This window comes from Miniopterus schreibersii, assembly GCF_964146895.1.
Source record: "Miniopterus schreibersii genome assembly, chromosome: 1".
Classification (NCBI taxonomy): Eukaryota; Metazoa; Chordata; class Mammalia; order Chiroptera; family Miniopteridae; genus Miniopterus; species Miniopterus schreibersii.
This window is the reverse complement of record NC_138101.1, coordinates 145,617,950-145,636,599: the sequence shown is the minus strand read 5'-3', so window position 1 is coordinate 145,636,599 and position 18,650 is coordinate 145,617,950. Positions and strand designations below refer to the sequence as shown.

At 39.9% G+C, this 18,650-nt stretch overlaps 1 protein-coding gene and 1 pseudogene across 5 annotated transcripts in view; one reads left to right on the top strand and one right to left on the bottom strand.

Moving 5' to 3' along the window:
- The window catches only part of FRMD5 (FERM domain containing 5), a 249,552-nt gene that overhangs the window by 121,686 nt on the left and 109,216 nt on the right, over positions 1-18,650 (top strand). The gene's annotated exons all lie outside the window — the stretch shown is intronic.
- On the bottom strand, positions 442-1,245 carry LOC308563350 (small ribosomal subunit protein eS1 pseudogene; annotated as a pseudogene). Its single transcript has one exon. The product of its transcript is annotated as a small ribosomal subunit protein eS1 pseudogene (transcript).

Below are 18,650 nucleotides of genomic sequence, written 5' to 3'. Positions count from 1 at the left end.
AAGGGAGCTTTGCTTTCTCTTTATAATCCCTTATTGCAAAATTAAAGGCTGCAGAAACAGGTGTTAATGCAGGTGGAAAATGAGAGGAATTTAACTCTGTTTACCAGTCTTTAGAAGTCTGTGAATTTGAGCGTAAGCCAAGTGGGAAAATACAGAGACATTATTTGTCAGGGTCACAAAGCATATAAGTAACTAGTCAAATTATTCTAACTAGAAGGCCTGAAAAAATAAATTACCTTGCTGAAAAAGCAGTGTTTAATAAACAGTAGCCATCCCTGCATGATCGATGATCTTTTAAGGCTCTATTGTGGTAAATTACGACACTGTACTTTTCTAGTAGAGCAGATTCAATTAGACTCCTGCCTGAAGAGTATATTTTTCATTGACTTTTTCCCCCCCCACAAATAAGATTTTTTATTCATCACCATTAAATGTCTGAATTTTCAACAGATTCTTGGACTAGGGGCTCATATCCATCAGCTCATTCAACTTTAGAACCTGTCTCATCCCCAGTAGCTTTTCCAGAACTGCTACCTTCACCATGAAGCTCCATGAGTTTTTCCCAATTCAAACTTGGGCTTCTTCAGCATTTTGACTTTTCTAGCAAAGACATCATGGAGCAGATAAATAGATTGGCAAGCCTTTTCTATGTCTTTTCCAGTGCTCTCTGGAATCAATTTTTTATTGACCACTTCTTTCAAGTCACTTGTCTGCATCTCTCAGGTTATGATTTCCATCATCTTCTAACAGATTTGGCAGACCTGTTGATGCTGAGCATAAGAGGTCTTCCGAATCTGATTGTTGCATTTTTTAGTAAAACCAACACAGAATAGATCAAGCAAATAGCCATCGGTAGTCTTGACATCAACATGAGCTTCAGTCATAGTATGCCATTTTTTTACCATGGAGCACATTTTGTCACCAGTAAGATCCATGCCATGGAAATTAGGCAGTTTTCGCCCTGAACATCCTCAGTAATTAGCCTGAATTTTCTAAATGCAATTTCATCATTCTGCAGATCAGCTAGGCTCACTTCAAAAACACAACCCTTGAGAACATCAGATGCAATTTTGGTTCCTTGAGTTCTAGTGACTCGCATTTTTCCAATATTTCTTATATTGAACATAGCTGGTGCTTTCACATCATACCAATCTTCCTCAGAACATGGATCATCCACTTTCTTCTTGGCTCCCTTTTTGCCGCCTTTCGTAAGGTGCTTGTTCTTGCCCATCGCTATGGTGCTGCTCAGGGAGCCAAAAGGCTCAGTGACTTTTGATTATCAAAATCGGGATCTTTTTCATACCCGGACTATTGCCAAGGAAACAAGAGTAATCATTTCTAGTCTGCAGCCTGGCTAAATTCCAGAACCCCATGTGACCAGGCAAACCCTTGGCATCTATCTGACCACCAATATTAGATATGCTGTATCTGTGGCCCACTTTTTTCCTGTATAAATGCTGCATAGGAAAATTTATACTCCAGATCAAATATGTAAGAATGAATCATGATCATCATTTACTGAACACTCAGGAAATTTCAGACACTGTACTAAGCCCTAAATATGGATGATCTTACTTAATTCTTATAAATCCTTAGGGACAAACTATTTTCTCCCATATTAGAGAGGAAGGTAGGCTTACAGAGATTAAATAACTAGTCACCTAGAGCAAGAATTAATGTCAGAGCCAGAATTTGAACTCAAGGAATTTGCCTGCAGTGCCTATGATTTTCCTCATTATATTCTATTTGTCTTTTTTCTTTCCACTTTTGAAATTAACTCAGAACTAAAATCATTTTTAAATGTTAGAATTGTTGTGTAGTTTTCTGAGAGAGAAATCTTACAGAGCAAATGGAAATAATGGGAAAATGAAAGCCTCGGTGGAATATACACAATGCAAATTATAATACACTAAAATATTAAGCATGGAGCTCACTCATGCCGTATTAAGAAAGAGGCTTGTATGAGAAGTGTTGTTCGTGATATTTATTGAGACTCCTCTTAAAAGAGAATTTGTTTTTTATCATGAGTTTGAAAGGCTTTAATGATCTATTTTCTGGCTGGCTGGAATGTTAAAAAGCTTCCAAAAGACCTGATCAGTATGGCCTGCTTCTGGCCATATATTCTGTAGAATAAGGGCAGAGTAATCATTTGAGAAAAACGAAAGATGTCTTTAGTTTCTCTGATGTCTTTGTAACATTCAGGTAAACGTAAAGTTAAGGCAGATGAAGGTGTAAGGTGGTGGGAGAATACCATAGAAATAACACCAAACATGGGAGTACATGAAATACAACAAAAGAGCATGAACATGATCAAGTTTGGTTTTGTATAATACCCACAGTTGTTTTGTTTCCTGTGGAAGGGGGCCCTGGACAGAACTTTATATTTTTGCTCATTTCAAGGAATTCGAAGACAGCCGTGATGGACGCAGCCTGGCCTCCTTGCTTCTGTCAGCCAGGGCGGGCGGCCGCGTGTGCGGGAGCCCGGAGCCCTCCCCCGGGCTGTGGGCATGTGGGTCTCACCAGCCTGCGGGGACTTCTGGTTAGGACACTTCATCCAACTAACAGCCCTCCTGCGCGCTTCGGGGGTTCTCCTTTCTTCATTTTTTATACCAGCCTCTTGGAAAACTTGTCATAAGAATGCTTTGTCAGACCTTTAAAGCAACTTGCTAAAGTAAGAACTTTTTACCATTTTAACAGAGAGTAGATTTCTCCCTATTTCGTTCCAGGCCAGTCTTCTCCCTCCCGCCTGTCTCAGACTTTATGACCTTTTATTCACTATCCCTCGTCCAGCACTTCCCTCCTCCTCCCTCCCATGTAACCTCTAGTGTCGGTGAGACAGAAGACTCCAGAATCTCCCTCCGACTTCCCCTGAGTCGAACCAATGACAACCTTTTGCCACCAGCCTCCCTCACCTTCTCTCTTTTGAAGCATGGAGTGGCCTTCGTGGTGTTCCTGAGATCTGCTGGCTGGAAGAGTTGCCTGTGATGATAGCATTTAACTAGACCTGGAAGGTGAAACATGCTCGCTTTTTCCCAGCATCGGGTTTTGTTACCACAAAGCTTGAGAATGAAGCTTTCAGGGCGCTAGAAATTTTACTGAGCCAATCCATGTTTGCTTGATTCACCCAGGGCCTTGGAGTCATTAACACATTAAGCATTCCCACAGAGTAGTGCCAAATTACATAACAAATCGTAGCAGTAGCATTAGGTGTTTTCAGTTGTATCGTATACTGTTGCCCCCAGTAAATATAAGTAGGAGAGAATGAGGTGGCTCTGTGACTCTGCTCTCCTCCATACCCTGTTTCTGGGTGTAGTATTTCGTTATGCAAATCATCTTATAGCACCAGTTTCCCCTGTGTCCCTCCCCTGGCCCCACAGTTCAACAAAATTAATTTCATTTAATTTTTAAAAATTCAGTGTTATAACAATCACACGTGTTCATTCTCATTTAGTCGGTCTAAAATTACGCCAGGAATTCTGTTTGGAAGGTTCACACTTAACACAAACATCAGCTATCAATTTTGTTTTTCCCATGTTCAAGTCTCCCTGAGAGCAGGCCATCGAGGCAGAGTATTTCATGACTCATTCATCCACTTATTCATTCATTACAAGAAACATTGGATGCTATAGTATGAAAAAAATATGACATAATCTTAAAGAATTTGTAATCCCAAGGAGCCTTTTGATTAGAAGGGGAGACAAATTACCAAAATATTTAATCTAGTTGAAAACTTAAACTGGCGCAGAAATTCAGACAGTCCCTTGAGATAGTGTCGTAAATGAAGGGCCTGTCTCTGGGTCTCAGGGTAAACGTCCTTCACTCACCTGAGTGCCGGCTGCTCTGCAGGGATTCATGGTTGAAATTTGTGGCTGTAGTTTGCTTGGTCAGAACCCAGCAGGCCTCTGCCTGACTGGGCCTCACTTTGGCTTCTACTGGTTGCGCACCCCAGAGTCTCGGCTGCATCTGCCGCCCACTTCACCCCTCTGGAATCTCTCAGTGTCCGTACCTTATGGGAACTGGGAGCTCACGAAACCTCACCCTCGGGCTCTTCTCTGCCAGCCCTGCTGCAACACTGGGCCACTGTATCTGTGCCCTGCGTTGTGGTGGAGGCCATCTGGGAATTGATCTTGTCCTAGAGTCCCAAACAGACATGAGGAGAGCGTAGGCCCTCAGCCTTTGGTTTCCTCACTCACTCAGCACGCTGAGCTCTCCGCAGGCTGAGGAATTGGGGCTGCTCTGCCGCCCTTCCCCCATCTCCCCATCCCCCATCTCCCAGAGCCTGAAGGCCCAGGCTCTCTCACACTGTATACTCTACCTTCCACAGACCTAGTGTGGCTGGACAGGCGAATTTGATATCTCCTCTGCACCCCCTTTTGTGTAGGCCTGTTGGTAGACAGGGCAAAGGGAGAGGTAAAGGATTTGGGGGAATCCTCTCTTAAGACTCTTTGCGTACAAGGCTACTGTCATAGATGATATTGTTGTATGCAGTTGTTCCTTCTGCCCCCTGTTGCCGGGTGACTTGCAGCACCTCCTATGACAGGAGTACATATTCTTGCCACATTGATATGGGGTTTGGACATGTGGCTTTCTTTGGCCAAAGGCATGTAAGTGGATGTGATACAGGGCACATCTGAGCAGAACCTTCGAGAGTCAGTGCAGGTTTCTACCACTCCTCTTGCTCTGTTCCTTCTGCCATGAGAGTGGCATGACCAAAATAAGGGCCCCTTCTTCAGCCTGGGTGAGAGAAGAAGACATGTGAGCAACAGCCAAGCTTACACTGACTTGCAGCCAAACTGTAATGTGAGTAGGAAGTAAAATGTTACTGCTAAAAACCCCTGAGATTTGGGGTTATTTATTACTGCTGCAGAGCTGACTAATATACTCCATGTTTTGCATATCAAAAGCCAAATGTCACTTTCTTTTTCCTATTTACATTCCTTCTCTAATAAATCTAATCTCTCCCCAAGCAGATGGATGCCTTGAGCTAGCTAGGGTGAAGGTTATGCATTCAGGAAGGCAAAAGAGTAAGCATCTTAATTCTTTTTACAATATTGCCATATTACATAAAGAGAGGAACTTCATATGCAAAATAATTTAAACTGTGGGTTTTGGTTTTGTGTGTGTTTTGCTTTTGGTTTTTGTTTTGCTCTGAAAGAAGGAAGAAATCATTTTGTAAATAAATGGAGGCTTATGCTATACATACAGGGCATCCAGGTGGAAATTCGGAAGTGGCTATTAAAGGATAGAACCGTAACCATTTTGAGGTTATGCTGTTGTTATAGAGACATAATATAGAGAAGAAGGCACCAAGCTCATTCAGTGACAGATAAATTCTGGATTGTCATCCCAGGTTCATGGCCTGCAGTGTGTGGCTGACCATAGGATCCCTCTGTCCTTATTTGTGTGAATGTGAGTGGTTTAGCTCCAGTTCTAACAAACACCAAGGATTCTTCAAGCTAGTTTTCATTCTATTGTACTTTAGGAATTTGCAAGCATGTTAGACTTATTTAGTGGTGACTACACCTGCTGTGTATTTACTTATGCCAGAGGCAAACAGAGAACTGTTGGTCCCATAATGATCGTTTTAGCTAAACTGCGCGCACATGGTAATCAGCACAAGCAGATAAGTTTTGGGAAAAGTAGAAAAATGTAGTAGCTTTTTCCTTTAGAAATGCTGAGGTTTTTGCTGGATTTGAGTGATTGGAATTTCCCTGCCGCTATGGTTCATTTCTGGTTTTGTATACAGAACTCCCCATTTTCTGTTTGAGAAAAGACATTTCGCCATGCTCAAACCTGGTATTTTCTGAGGAAAAAAAGTAACAGTCCTAACTTTCAGATGCTTGGTTGTGAGAGACAAAATTTACAGCTAGATCTGATGATAGATTTGTAGATCAGTTGTCTCATGAGTAAATAAATTATAAACTGTTAAGAAAACAATAATGTAAGGCCTGATCATTTATAAAGTAATTGATCATGTGCTATAAATTTGGGAAGAAAAAAAAGATAGAACATGAAAGATCTAGTAATAGACATCCTAGTTTATTCTAATATAGCCAAATGCTGTTTTAAATTATAAGCAGTGAAAAAGTAGATAATAAGTGGAGCACATTTTGTTCAAGAAAAAACATGCTGAATGGAATTTGTTTTATTATAAAAAAAAAAATTAGGCTGACAATTGTTGCCTGGGCCTATATCAGCAAAGGCAATGAGAAAGCTGTGCTTTTTCTGGGTCAGATTTCAGAACAGATCCTGCTTAAGGAACAAAATCATACCTTGCTGATCCCCAGAAAGGCAGTAAGTGAGCAGCCACTCACCCTTGCTCTCCAGAGTAGCAGATCCCTTGCCTGTCACTCGTTTAGCATCTACATGTTTGTTTTCTCTACACCAGCACATGTGCTATGTCCTGTTCTCCTGATACACCTTTCTCTGGATATTTCACTGATCCTTGTGTACCAAATTTTATTCCAGAGCCAACAGTATTCCATACTTATACGCAGAATACTAATTAAGTCATGAGTTACCTTTTAGTGCATAGAATATATGCACTGAGAACCTGAAAATTTTCTGATAACCTGAAAAATGAGTGATCACTCCTGAGTCTGACCATTCAGTCGTTCCTATAGCTTGGCAGACTGGATATATATATATATGTTCTCCATTTCTGTCTTCCATTCGAATACCATTTCCTCTGTGAAGCCTCCCTCACTCTCCCCTGGCCCCCAGCTGGGCGTTATCACTCTCACTTCTGCATTCTGATAGCACTGAATTATTTCTCATAGAGAATTTTTGTGATATTTTGCTCTATATTATAGTTATTTGTGTATATTGTGTGTCTCTCCTAGCAATGATGATGGTGATAGCAGCTACCGTATGTTGAGACTTTTGTATTTGCCAGCCCCTGGGCTAAACACTTTATACCTCACAATAACTCTGTGAGTTAAATATTAACTTCTACAAATGAGGAAATTGAGGCTAAAAGAGCTTAAGCAAGGTAGGCTGAAGTCACAGAACTAAATATCATAAAGTTGGGATTCAAAACCAAATCTGTCCAACTCCAGAAGCAATGTTTTAATCACCCCTCTATTACTCAGTTATGACCTTTCTACGGTTGTGAGTTGAGGGGGAATGGAGGAAACACATTTACTGAGTAATCTGTACCTGACTAGGAGCTTGCAGGTATATTATTTATCATATGAGATAATAATATCATTTCCATTTTAAAGATGATTGTAGTTCACTATAGACAAAATTAAAAAGACAAGTAATAGACTTTAAGAAGATATGTTGTAGTACATGTAACTGGCAAAGAAAGGACTGAGAGCCAGAATATAATCAGTAAGGAAAAGGTCAATTTCCTAATTCCAAAAAATGAGCAAAAGACATGAATAGGAAGTCTACTAAAGGGGAGAACCCGTAAGAGGCAAAACACATGAAATGATACTCAACCTCTTTAATAATTAAGGGAAATATAAATAAAAACAGTGAGATGCCATTTGAAATCCATAGTGTTGGCAAAAACTAAGATGCCTGACATCTAGTGTTGGTAAAGGAGAAAGCTCCCATAGTGTTGGGTACAAAAGAAAGATGCAGCGCTCTGGAGAGCAGTTTGGGATGCCAGGATCATGCCCTGTGTCCAGCAACTCCGCTTCTGCATGTGTGCCCTAGAGTAATCCTCCCCGGAGGCATGTTCAGTGCCAGTATTATTTGGGGAATGGATAAATTACGGTATTTTCATACAGTTGAAAGTCATAGGGAGTTAAACGATCTGCCAGACATCTGTTATTTTTTCTGTAATCTTCTCTATGATTGAAATATTTAATAACAAAATAAAAGATGAAACAAAACCTAGATTTCAGACCAAGTCTTGTGTTATTGTAACACTTAATAAATGTTTGTTTATTTAGTTATGGGTTTGGTTTCAAACCACCATCATAAAGCAAATATCGAAATAAAGCGAATCGTATAATCTTTTTGCGGGTGTAGGGCCTTGCCTCCAGTTTGTAAAAAACGCAGCACCTGTGAAATGGAGTAGAGTGAAATGCGGTAAAGTGAGGTACACCTATAAATGAGGACGGTGCCGCTCAGGCAGGTAAAGTGTGACTTCTTCCTTAATATCATGCTGATTCTCAGAAATCCACCAAGTATCACCTTTATGTCTTGTAAGTATTAATCCTCCATAACTTACGATCAGGAAATAACTTGATCTCTAAAGAGTCTAGTTTAATATTACTAAAAAATGAAATTTAAATACTGTGAATGTTACATTCTCAAAGATTGCCATATTTGCTGATTCCCTTATATTTTCATTTTTAGACTGTTGAGGGGATTACTACTTTGTTGGGAATGTGTGTGGACCATAAATAAGTCCAACTTCCTTTAAAAGAGGCTGTAAAAAGTCACTCTACAGTTTTTACTCTAGATGTTTTTTAAAAAGGGACAAACTTACAGAAAAGAAATCAACAAAAAGGTGTTGTGCTAAAACAACATCTTTCTCACAGGGAGACAAGCTTCTCATCACCAAGTTAAGGTCCTCTGCAGTGGCCTGCCCATTGCCACCTCCCTGGCCTGGCAAAACTGTTTTCTGTCCAAAGCCCTTGGCTTTCCTGCTCCTGCCTCTGAGCTTCTGTGTAATGTTTTGCTTAACATCATAGCTTAGTAGTCCTTTGTCAGGCTGCCACTGTTAGTGCCTCATTTCTTTGACAGCCTCCAGATGGGAGGTACTGGGGGACCTGGGGAAATCAGGGGAGATGAAGATACTCTTGGATATCTGATGTCTAGGTGATAGCTACATTTAGAAGATAGAGACATCTCATGGAAGCCCCTGATCTCAGCCTAGGAGTGGAAATAATTGGTGAGGCCCAAAGAAGGGGGATGGTTTGCACAACATTCCTGCTTATCTACAGATCTAGCAGATAAGCTCCTGGACCTCTGACTGCTTCCTACTCTACTCTCCCATCTCTCTTCTCTCCAAAACTCGCCCCGTCCCTTTATTCCATACTCCTCATCTCATAAAGTTTAACTTCCAGGGTCATTTTTCTGACCTGCAGCCATTATATAACAAACACATACACTTCAGAACTTTGTGACACTAATTTGATAGTTACTTGCTTATATGGAAAACTGCATGCTGCTTTGGAAATAGTTCTAGACCACTCAGAGGATCTAGAGTCAGGGCTGGCTCTTCCATTTCAAAGTATGACCCTGAGCAAATATCTCTTACCCCTCCCTGTTAGAAGGAAGAGAAGCTCATTGGTATGCTGGAGCCAGCCTGTTCTCACTCACAAAATCTGATTGTTAAATTTCAGTAATATTGTGAGCTTTTTTTGTTAAAAAAATTATTCAAGCATCAGAATATTTTATTATTTTATTTCCTGCCCTCTTTTTTATTATATTAAAATGTACATAACAGAGTTTATCACTTTAACCATTTTTAAGTCTGTACTTTAGTGTCATTAAGTATATTCACATTGTTGTTCAACCGTCACCACAATCCATCTCCAGAACCTTTTCATCAGCTTAAACCGGAACTCTGTGTCCATTAAACAGTAACTCCCCTTTTCCCTCCCCTGAGCCCCTGGTAACCACTATTCTACTGTCTGTCTATGAATGTGACTACTTTAGGTACCTCGTATAGGTGGAGTTATACAATATTTGTCCTTTTGTGTCTGGCGTATTTCACTTAGCATAATGTTTGCAAGGTTCATATGTGCTGTAACATGTATCAGAATTTCATTCCTTTTTAAGGCCTAATAATTCTATTGTGTGTGTGTATGTATAATATATTTTGTTTACCCATTCATTTATTGATGGACATTTTGGTCTTTTCTGCCTTTTGAGTGTTGTGAATAATGCTCTGTGAACATTGGTGTTCAAATATTGTTCAGGTCTCTGCTTTCAGTTTTTCTGGGTATGTGCCTGGAAATGAAACTGCTGGATCATATGGTAAATCTTTGTTTAATTTTTGAGGAACCACCATACTGTTTTCCACAGCTGTTATACCATTTTACATTCCTACTTACACTGTATGAGAGTTGTGGTTTTGATTTGCATTTCCCTAATGATTAGTGATCTTGAGCATCTTTTCAGTGTGCTTACTGACCATTTGTATATGTCCTTTGGAGAAATGTCTATTCAAGTCCTTTGCCCATTATTTAATAGGGTTTGTTGTTGAGTTGTAGGAATTCTTTATATATTGTGGATATTAATCCTCTATCAGATACATGATTTACAAATATTTTCTCCTATTCTCTGAGTTGTCTTTTGTGAACTAGTATAAAACACAGAAAATATAAAAAATTTATATTACACAAACTTAAAATTAAGTTATAGTAACAATATACTAAGTACTCAAAAACCAAAATGAGTGGCAGCATAGGTAACAGTGGTACCCACTGCCTCCCACAATCACATCAGAATTACAACTAAAATACAGAACAACCATCATTCGGAACCTCCTGAAATCTAGCTGAACAGAAACCCTACAACCAGGGAACTGAAGAAGCATCAGGACCGGTAGGAGGGGCAGAGACGCAGGCGGATGGGGGCTGAATCCCGGAGATGCGGCCGCGGGCCCACACCCGGTGCCGAGGGGTAATACCGGGAGGGAATCTCGGCAGCGGAGGTTTCCCGGAGGAGCGAGGGGTCCCAGCCCCACATCGGGCCCCCAGCCCAGGGTTCCAGTTCCTGGAAGAGGGCAAGAAATTGAAAACCTATTTGAAAAAATAATGACAGAAAACTTTCCCTACCTGGCAAAAGAAATAGACTTTTAAGTCCAGGAAGCACAGAGTCCCAAATAAGAGGAACCCAAAGAGGCCCATAGCAAGACACATCATAATTAAAATGCCAAAGGTTAAAGACAAAGAGAGAACCTTAAAAGCAGCAACAGAAAAGCACTTAGTTACCTTCAAGGGAGCACCCATACGACTGTCAGCTGATTTCTCAACAGAAACTCTGCAGGCCAAAAGGGAGTGGCAAGAAATATTCAAAGTGATGAAAAACATGGAATTACAACCAAGACTGTTCTACCCAGCAAAGCTGTCATTTAGAATTGAAGGTCAGATAAAGAGCTTCACAGATGAGAAACAGCTAAAGGAGATCATCACCACCAGACTAGCACTACAGGAAATGTTGAAGGGTCTTCTCTAAGAAGAAACTAATGAGCAAAATAATCTGACAAACAAAATAGACCCAGAGACATTGACCCCTGCAACAGATGGTTGTATCTCAGAGGGAAGGGAGGTGGGGGTGGGAAGAGATTAACCAAAGAAGTTATATACGTACATGCATAACCCATGGATACAGACAATGACAGGGTGAAGGCCTGGGGTGGGGCCACGTGGGAGTGAGGTGGAGGGTGTCAATGGGGGGAAAAATGGGACACCTGTAAGACTTTCAACAATAAAGATAAATTTTAAAAAAAAATCACAATGAGATACCACTGCACACCCACTAGGATGGTTATTATTAAACGACAACAAAAACACATACCAGAAAATAACAATTATTGGTAAGGATGTGGAGAAATTGGAACTCTCATTTTATGATTATCTATTCTCTTGAGGTTATTTACATCTATTACATCTGAATGGTGGAAATGGTATATCATGGAGTACTATCATGCCTTTTTCCCCAACTCTGAATTCAGTAACTTCATATTGATAACAAATAATTGGTAATGGTAGGAGTATTTACAGCATAGAGATCAGCAAATACTACAAATCAGGGTTTGGTTTATTATTTTGTTAAATTATTAAATTTAAGAAAGTGACAGAAAATGGTAATTCATTGTCTATGTCTGTTACAGTGTGAAATAACACACAAAAATTGAAAAAATACTCCTTTCAAATTTGAAAACTACTAATATAGCAAAGAAGTCACTCATTTTTAGAAAAGATATAAGCTTTTGGCTTTGTTATTTTGCTTTTGTCATATTTGTTAAAGTAAAGGAAAATATTAATTAATACATTTCTGGTCAACCTACATCAGAGAGCCAGCTAGTAAATATTTACAAAAACACCACTGAGTAAGCTCCATAACAGCAGGAGCTTTGTCTTGTTCACTATAAATCTTTTTTTAAAAAAATGTCTTCATTGATTTCAGAGAGAGGAAGGGAGAGACAGAGAAAGAAACATCAGTGATGAGAGAGTCATCGATCGGCTGCCTCCTGCACGCCCCACATGGGGACCGAGCCTGAAGCCCGGGCATGTGCCCTGACCGGGAATCGAACCTCGATCTCCTGGACCCTAGGTCGATGCTCAACCGCTGAGCCACACAGACCAGGCTTGTTTATCACTATAAACATGGCATCCAGAAAAGTGCCCAGCTCCTTAAATAATTGAAGACATAACTCCCAAGTGTTTCAATTTCTCCTCTGTAAATGGAGGACAGTGTACCTAAGCTGCTGCCACACTGGGTGAGGGAAGAATAAAGTGATAGCAAAGATGAAAGCACTTTAGCCCTGGCCGGGTTGCTCAGTGGTTAGAGCATTGACCCGTGGCCTGGAGGGTCCCAGGTTTGTGTACCTTGGTTGCAGGCTCATCCTGGGCCCTGGTCGGGGTGTGTGCAGGAGGCAACCAATTCATGTGTCTTTCTCACATCGGTGTTTCTCTCTCTCTCTCCCACTCTCTATGAAAAGCAGTGGAAAAAATATCCTTGGGTGAAGATTAAAAAAAGCACAAAAAAACACACCGAAAGCACTTTATAAACAAGCAGCACTAAACAAATGTAACATGGCCTTATTAAGCTATGTTATGATATATGATAATATATATTGAATATATTATATTTTATCATGTGTTGTTGGGTAAAGGACTCTTTAATGAAATACAGATCACCGGCTTATTTTTTTAAAAAGTACTTGGCAGTCTTTTCTTTTGCCTGGTTCAAGTCTAAGTGCTCTAGAAAATATTAGAAAAATATATTCCTTGTGCTGAATGGGTGCTGATAATGATAACTTACATAGGACATTTAGAGAACAGAAAAAATTAGGTGGTAAATATTTGGTGTTAGACACTCTGCCAAAGATTTTAATTGTTTGTTCCTTTTTTTTTTTCTTAATATGGCAGAGATATTTTGACTAGTCTCTCTGGTTATAAAAACCCTCCTTGTAATGCTTTTAAGGTTGTATAGATTTATCTTGTCCAGGGCACCTTGAATGGTGGCTTAGATCATTATCAGTAGACATTTAATAGATGATCACTTTGTGCACTCACTGTGCTAATAAGAATGTCAACTCTACAATTTACAAAGTTGGATGAAATATGGCCTGTTGGAGAAAAAAAAAAATAGACAAGCCTTAGAAATATATATCCACATCAACCATTAGCCATCTTTCTGCCTCTTAACAATCTGTCTCACTCTACTAAAAATTATTTCGCTGGAATAAATTATGTCAGTAAGACCAAAACGTTAGGGAACGAAGGAGCTGTGCTGGCTTGGGATTTCTAGGGCAAAAGACTCTATCGAACCATGAGAAATAAGAAAAAAGGAAAGGATTTGGACTGTGGAAACAAGGACTTTCTCCTCCCATCCTATATACTTTGTCTCACCCCTAAAAGTCAGACTAGAATTCTTAGGGGTACAGCCACTGACCCACGCCTGTGGACTTAGTTGTAAACAAATGCATAGTTTGAGAAGTTAGTGACAGGACATTTTTTAATGATTATGCCCCAAAGTGGTAGTCTTTCTTTTCAGGGCTCCATAGGCATAGATCCCTATCAGATTTTCTTGTTGAGAGTTAATTACCCACATGCCTAACCTTAATCAAAATTTTCCTCATCACTTTATACAGACAACCATTAAGGCTCCTCCACTTTAATGAAGGAGTTGACTCTCCCCCTCTTTAATACCTAAATCCCACTGAGACATGGAACAAACAGATCTGTGTTTACTGCTCAACTATTCCTTTCAGACAAAAATGATACAGTTATATATTCTGTTTATATTAACTTTTGTGAAATGTACCTTTTGAAGTTTATTCCATTAAGCCACCAAGTCTGATCCCTTCATCTAGACCATATTAAGTGCTTTGAACAAATATTTCAAGTAGATAACATTAACTTAAATAATCTGGCCACTTAATATGTCCTCAGATAAAATATTGATTTAAATGCTAATATAGATGTGCAGGTTTCCATTTTCTTACTGCTCTTTCCTTCTTTACAAAAATGGACAAATAGTTAGCTTTTTCTACACAGTGGGACTGTTCTGTAGACTGCAGCAGGCTTTGAAAGCCATTTAATTTCCCCAGGTCTTCATGCTATGACATCAATGAGCTTACCCAATCAGCATCAATACATTGTGCTGATTGATTTATAGTATACCCTGTTTATGATCCATACTGATTATTAATACATGAAATAAGCAGTCAAATATAATCATGCTAATAAAGAATAGAATCTGAAAGGTCTTAGCAGTTTACAAAATACTTCCAGATAGAGACAGGGCCTCATTTGATTCTCTCAAAAATCCCGTGAAGTAGATACAGCAGGTATTATTCTTATCCCTTATTATCCAAGGCCACCAGTTTATAAATAATGGAGCTACACTTGGACCCAAGTCCTCACACTCCAGGGCCTGTGCTGTGTCCACAATACCTCTCTGTCTTCATCACCTATTTCAGGGTATAATGAAGAAATACATTATTTGCATGTAAAAAATATTAACTACATTATATGGACTAATAGTTTCTTGGTAAATGACTTCATTAGTATAACAAATTTCAGCTACATTGCTTGGTTCTGTTGGTCTAAGTGTTCTTAATTTTAGTGATTTTTTTAAAAAGTATTTTTCCCCTCTCTCACCAGCTCTGCCACATTTTGTCACCACCCGGAGTTTGCAGATGCTGCTGTTTAATGCAGTTGCTCTGTAGAGGATGAGAGAACTAGGATTGTTGGCATAACTGATAAGCAGCTTGGTTTTGAAGCAAAAGATCAATACTTCTTTGGGGCCTATGAACTGGAGGGAAACCAAGGTGTTAGTGTTTTCCATCAGAGACTCTGTAAATGGGGATTTTCTCCACTCCTTCACCCTGAATATTGAATTCTTAACCTTGCTCTGTGCTCTAGGAAGATAATAAGGATAAAGCACATGTAAATCAACCTTTCATTTACTTAAAAGGATCCTGCCGTAAAGGAGGAAATGACAGCTACTCTGGTCCTGAATCATTCCTCACGACATAGTCCTTCACTCTGGCATAACCTTTTGCATTTAACAAACATTTTCCCCTACAAAGTCCTTGTGCTGGCAAACCATGAAAGGAAGCATGAACATTTGGCAGCCAAACCCTGAAGTTTGTGTTTAAAAAAATTTATTGCAATTTATGCACCAAGGGTCCAAGTGACATTTGTCATTTGGCTAGGCAAAGATACTTCTGAAATTAAAAGGATGACCTTATTTCACTTAGTGAAACGAGATGTGTCCTTAATGGAACCCATTTTGAATGGTTCTTAAGGCAATGCTGTCCAGAAAAGATGTATTTTATATTCTTCCTCATCACTCTTAAAATAGTCTCAGTAAGACTTGCTTGGTTTTCACCGAGAGCCTCACAGTACCATTTAAAAATTCCTATTCCTAGGTGGTGATTTGGCACAAATGTTTCTTTTGAAGTGAAAAACAGTGCTCACAGCACGACTGAAGACAGTGCTGTGCTTTTTATTGATATTTAATAAACAATACCCACTTTCTCTTCCTCTTGCTCCTAAATCCTTAGGAAGGCCATAGTTTTCCAGGTTGAACATGTTTTTAATCGTTACATGTATAACATGTAATCAGCAACTTACAGGTGCTTGGTGTGTTTGTTTACTTAACGCTTATGTAGCCCTTGTAGATCCCAGGCACTGTCGACTTATTGAAACCTCCTACCAACCCTTGTGGTAGGGACTCGGCCCCATTTTACTGGGGCACAGAGAGGGTAAGTACCTCATCTGACATCACATGGCTAACGAAGTTGAGGGCTAGGGCTTGAAACTACAACGTGTGGCTCCAGGCTCCTTGCGCTTGACCACTATGCTATCGTGCTTTACATTTGGGTGAACACTAGCCTTAGATAGGAAGACGCCTTTCCTCAAGGTTGGCCCTGTGTGGGATCCCCCCCCCCCATTGCAACTGCAGACACTTTGCTACGTAGACCTCTTCCCATTCCAGTCCCTGTCCTCACCTGCTCCAGTCAGGTTCATGTTGACCACGTGGTGACAGGATTGGCTAGACCCATCCTAGCGGCAGTCTCTGTTGAGTGTGTACCCAGACTCTTGCCTCACTCTTCCCCCTCAGCATCACCTTCCTTTCACCTCTCTAACTTTCCTTATAGGACTTCCCCAATGGAAGCGAGAAAATGTCGAGGATAGCTGATAATTAGAGTTTTCTTTCATAGCTGAGAGGGAAACTCCCATTTGGCCACTAGAGTAAGAGGATGAACCATGGGAGAGGTTGTTCCTGGCAACTAAGCTGGAACTCAGAGCACATTTTCCAAAAGAAACATTTTTTATATGGTAGTTTTGTTGGTTATTTACTTTCAGAACAGCATAGGCCTATATACCTCATTTACTTGTTCATTCATTTAATCATTTGTTCAGCAAAATTTTAGAAAGCACCATATGCCAGGTAACATACCAAGCACTAGGGACACAAATTGCCACCCCTGGGTTAAGTCCATGACTGGTCTGCAGAACCTAGCCTTTACTTACAGCATTGATTCTATGAGAAAATAAATTACTGATTAACATTTCTTTAGGAATATACCTTTTTCATAATTTAGGTATTGCCAGTAATGGTAGTCTTGACTTCAGGTAATTGAGAAAAGGTTACAAGTTAGAAATGCAAACTGCAAAATAATGACTACTAAAAATTAATGTGTGCTTTTCATTTGAGAACAAACTTCTAAAAAATGCAGTAACTTTCCAGCAACCAAGTGTTTTAAGTAAACCCAGAAGATTATGCTAAACCTGAGTTAATTTATATAACCTGCAAGCGTACATCCTGTTCATTGAGATCAGTGAGTAACATTAGTAGGGCATATCCTATCGCTTTTCCCACTGACACTTGTCAACATTATATCTTTTCAGTGCAGATGTTTGGGAAGTTGGTCACCGAATTTGAAAGTCGCACATCAAAGTGTGTTATATTTTCTTTCATCTATGAGTAGAGTGGTTAGCCCTATTTAATTTGGTAGGGAAACTTTATCACCTAATGCCATTTTCTGCTATGGATTTGAAATGGCTTAAACACACTAAGTTCTACAGTGGTTTCTCACTAAATGTAATTAGAGTGTGTAGCTTTGCAAAACCTAGAGGTGTCAAAAGCATGGTGCTATCTGCAGTCTCTAGGAAGATTTGGAGTCCCTGCAGTACCCAGGAAGACTTTGGGAGTGTGCACACATGTCATCATATGTTCGCTGGTGCGCCTCTACATACTTCTTGTGGTGCTGGTGTCTGTCTGCACCACTTCTGCTTCAGCTACCCTGATGCTGTCATCTGAAGGCTCAAGCTCCAGACCTGTGGGTTCAATTAGGAGCAAGTCCAGTCTAGAATGAGCCTTCCGCTTCTAATCCTGGCCGGTGTTCAATAACGCAGTTCCTCCTCTGATTCCTGCGTGAGATCCAGACTTCATTCTGCCTGTGTGATTCTACCATGTGAAAGCCATTCTACCTTCCTGGTTTTTCTGCCCACCTCCATATAATATTGCATGGACTTCCCAACAAACAGCCCAGACTCCATCCAACACCAAGAACTGCGGCCATACTAACGTGACAGGCTCCATCCCGCATAACCAGTCCATGCCCAGTTACTCCCATCACTTACACTCCACATTCAGGACGCTGGTTTCATAAGTGACCCCAATACCTGCGTAGGCATTTCTACATTTACACCCTCACCCATCCTCTGGACTACTTTCCTCTCTCTCTGTGAAAAGCATCTTAATCCCCCCTCTGTTTTGAGTCTCCAATAATTTCCACTTCTTCCTAGTTTTCTATTTCATTTATAGCAGTGGTTTTCAACTTTTTTCATTTCATGGCACACACAAACTAATTACTAAAATTCTGTGGCACACCCAAAAATATATTTTTTGCTGATCTGACAAAAAATTGGTATACCTTTTATTGATTTACAAAAATATATAATACTAATAGTAATTACCTATCTTTTTTGCTCCAAAGTAACTTTTTAAAAAATCAGGTGCTTATGCTTGTATATAAGGATTTCCGGTACCAAGAATTAACCAATCAGATGCAATCTTATTAGGCAATGTGACTAATAGGGTGCAACTCTATTATATGACCTATATATTTATGGTTCAAGACAGGGCATTCGCACCAGATGGCTATTTTGTGTTGGCTGTTGTCATTTGACACGATAAGGGAAAAGAGGCTAGTGTCCCTAAGTAGTCAGGTATTGCATGTTTTAAAAATTCTGTGGCACATCAGTTGAAAATTGCTGACTTATAGACACCCCCACACCACCTAGCACTAGTCATGTGCTTTTCTTTTATTTCCTCACTATGTCAGCATCGTAAACTCCTGTGAGGCCAGAAATGATTTCAAATGCTTCTTTTGTGTTTCTTATTGTCTCTATCAATAATAAATACTTATTTCAATAGGTAACCCTTGATAATATTCCAGTGACATAATAAAGAGAGATACAATTACTGATCCCCTG